This window comes from Galeopterus variegatus, unplaced genomic scaffold (genome assembly GCF_000696425.1).
Source record: "Galeopterus variegatus unplaced genomic scaffold, G_variegatus-3.0.2 Scaffold9318, whole genome shotgun sequence".
NCBI classification, from domain to species: Eukaryota; Metazoa; Chordata; class Mammalia; order Dermoptera; family Cynocephalidae; genus Galeopterus; species Galeopterus variegatus.
The window spans coordinates 1,581-5,236 of record NW_007735429.1 but is presented as its reverse complement, the minus strand read 5'-3'; the positions used below and the strand labels follow the sequence as shown (position 1 = coordinate 5,236).

Here is a 3,656-nt window from a genome sequence, read left to right as displayed (position 1 = left end):
GTCCCGTTGCCAGTCCCCGGTCCGGTACGGGGGCGACACTGAGGGTTGCGATCCGTTGCCGGACATAGAAAAAGACAAAAAGACAAAAAAAAAAAAAAATATATATATATATATATATATATAATTTAAAAAATCTAAATATATAATTCTATATTTGTCAGCTTTCTCTTTTCTTTCTTTTGATGCAATGTACAAAAATAGCAAACAGAAAGGTTAATAGATTCAATTGCAAGAAAATTCCAACTTGTATATAGTTATATATAATTTAAAAAATCTAAATATATAATTCTATATTTGTCAGCTTTCTCTTTTCTTTCTTTTGATGCAATGTAGAAAAATAGCAAACAGAAAGGTTAATAGATTCAATTGCAAGAAAATTCCAACTTGTATATAGTGAAAAAATACTACAACTACAATAAAAAGGAAAACAGAAGTCAATGTACAAAAAGAGTTGATACAGTAAAAGCCTCCTAAAATAAAGAGGCAATCAATATGAACAGACAAAACACAAAATAAAAAACACAATTAATAAGCATGTGACATTATGGTTAATTTTGAGAGAAATCCAAAAGAGGTGCCTAGAATATTAAGATACTAGTTTATAGAATTTACATTGGTCTACAGTTTTTAAAATGACAATACTTACTGCTGGAGAAATTACAATGAAATTAGTATACATCTGAAGGAGCAGCATAAACTAATTTAACCTTTCTAAAAAGTATTCAGGCCATGGAATTAAGAGCTCATAACTACTGACCATGTTACTGTACTTCTAGGAAATCATAATGAATAATTTTTTAAAATAAAGATTACATACTTCAGTTTGCTCACATGTGAAATGATTCCCTACCTTCCACAGTTGTGGTGAGGATTGAAAGAGGAATTTACTGCCTTCTCAGGTCACACATGGCTGTTCGAGCAGCTCTGCCTCTTAAATCCTAAAAGAAAAGGAAATCAATCTCCTTGTAGAAATAAACATAGCAATTTAAGCTCTCCTCTCTGGAGCCACACACTCTCAGACTGAGAACCTCTCTTGTTTGTTGAACACGTGCTCCATGTCAGACTCAGTGTTAAGAACATCACGTGCATCACCTCACTTCATCCTCGTAGTGACCCTGCACAGACTGTACCACCTACTATCCCACGCCCCTTGCTGCGATCATCGTCTCCTTCACCTAGGATACTCCTCTTCATTCCCTGAATATTTTAGCTTCTGACTCACTGTAATTCTCCTCATCACTATTTCTGTCATAACCCTTATGAGTACTAATATGCACCTACAAGATATTCTAGTCCCCTGGCCTCACAGTTCTTTGATCTCCTCTATGCCAATGACTGCAACCTCAACCACTCAGTCCCAGGTTCATATCTCTGATCTTGTTATTTACAAAAATATATCCCCTTTATAATCTCAAGTTCAGGCATCTTCTCTCCAACCACCACTCCTGTCTTTGCAGCTTATTCCAACTAGTACCCCAACTCCAACAATCTTTTGTGGTTAATCCTACCACCTTCTCACTGTCCCTCACTTCCCTTGTGTTCTCACATCCCTTCCTACCCAGCTTACATTCCATGGCCAATCCTTAAAATGACTCCCCTGCCCTCTCTCATCACATATGGTTGGCTAAAACCCAATCCCAGTTCAATCCAATTCTCTATTCTACTCTACACCTGCAACCATGCAACTGGACATGGCTAGAGAAAATTACACAACAGTGCTTGCTTACTTCACTTCAAGTTCGTGATCACTAACTGCCGTAAGTCCTTAATGCTTTCCAGCAATCATATGCTGCTTTCCCAGTCCACTCATTGGTGGCATTCCTAGAGGACTATTTGACTTCCTCCCCTCAATCTCACTCTCACTTGATAAACTTGCTACTTCTACATGGAGAAAACAGAAGCTACCAGAACAGAACTTCCTGCAGTCCCCTACCTCAGCCCACTTTTCCTACATTTATGCCTGCATGTCTCTTGTTACTACAGATGAACTGGCTGTGTTCACCACTAGCAATAACCAACACTTGTCCACTAGATCCTACACACTCTTGTCTACTTAAGGAAATTGTTATAGAATATGTCCCCTTTTTCTTCTGCATCAATAAGCTTCCCTCTCTCAAAGATCATTCCCATCAGCACAAAAACACGCTGTTATTCTCCTACCTTGAAAAACAAAAACAGAACACCTCTCATGATTCAGGCAACTATGCCCTGATCCTGGCAGTCTCGGCATCACTAACAGTGAGACACCCAGACAGGATGTGCCTTCTAGTGTGGGGCAATAGGAACCTCACAGCATCAGCTGTGAAAAATCCTTTCCTAAAATGCTTAATCTGTACATTGTCAAGCCTTTATATACAATTCCAGTTTTTAGGAAACATGAAAGAAAGAAGAAGGTAAGTGACACCATAGGGAAGTTATCAGACAGATCCAGAAAGTAGAACTTCCTGCTGGACAACTGAACTGGTTTCATCAAGTCAATGGGCATGAAAAAGCAATGGCTTCAAAGACATAATAATAATATGCAATGGAGACCTTGTCTAAATCTCGGCTTGAATAAAACACCTTTTGAATCTTCATTTGAATGAAACAAATGAAATACATGAACACAGATTGTACATGATATTAAGAAATCATTATTAAGTTTGTTAGGTATAATAATAGTATTATGGTTATACACAAAAAAAGTTGTATATATGTGAAGTAGTAAGAGATGAAATATACTTTAAAATACTTCAGCCAAAAAATAAAGTAAATATGAAAAAATGCAATGTCATTTTTCAAATGTATTCCAATTAAGCCACAGACAGAACAGTGATTTACAAACTTTTTTCTTCTTGGACAACAACATCATTTGAGAGTGGAGCGAGTTTAAAGGAGGTTGAAGAAAAAAGTTGTGACAGACTACTATTTCTGTTTTACCGAAGGAATTAACTGAAAAAGGTATGACTTAACAAAAGTTATACTTCACCACTACATGAGTTCTAAATAAACTCCATTTCCCTGCCCCTCCCCCTAAACGTCTTGACCTCATTTCGCCTTCCAGCTCCTGCCCTAGCTCGCTCTCTCTCTCTCTCTTTTTTAACAGTACAACACCTTAGAAGACTGTCCATAGTCACTGTTACCACTTTTCGTCTTCCCATTCTCACTTGAGCCCCCTTCAGTCAGGCCCTCCCCGTCTCCACGAACCTGCTTGTCTGGGTCCCAAAGCCCTCCAAGACCTCCTTGCTGCTAATTAAATGTCCAATGCTCAGTCTCCAACTATTCAGCACATCAGCAATGTTAGTCAGTTGGTTATTGCCTCCTCCTTGAAACATATTCTTCACATGGCTTCCAAAATGTACGCTTCTGGTTTTTCTCCCCCTTAGCGGTCACTCATTCTCAAGTTTCCATTGCTGCTTCTCCTCATCTCCCCAACCTCAGCACCCTCGGTTCTGCCCTTTGTTCCAACTACACTCACTCTCTACTGGTTGTGAGCATCTTGTGGTCTGTTCCCCTCCTACCCAGCCTGCAGTTTACACCCAATACATGTTTGTTGAAGTGCACTAAAGTGAGTTCAGAAAACGGGTTCTGTCAGTGAGTTTCTATACAAAGGAAGCCTTTTTTTTTTTTTTTTTTTTTTCTTTTCTTTCTTCGTGACCGGCAACGGATTGCAACCC

At 38.6% G+C, this 3,656-nt stretch overlaps 1 protein-coding gene across 1 annotated transcript in view; it reads right to left on the bottom strand.

Annotated features, from left to right (window-relative positions):
• ST6GAL1 (ST6 beta-galactosamide alpha-2,6-sialyltranferase 1) overlaps positions 1-938 on the bottom strand; it is a 35,753-nt gene extending 34,815 nt beyond the window's left edge. The window contains exon 1 of the mRNA XM_008593550.1: positions 851-938. The gene's annotated coding sequence lies outside the window, so the exon portion shown is untranslated. The remainder of the gene's footprint in view (positions 1-850) is intronic.
• Between the last annotated feature and the right edge of the window lie 2,718 nt (positions 939-3,656).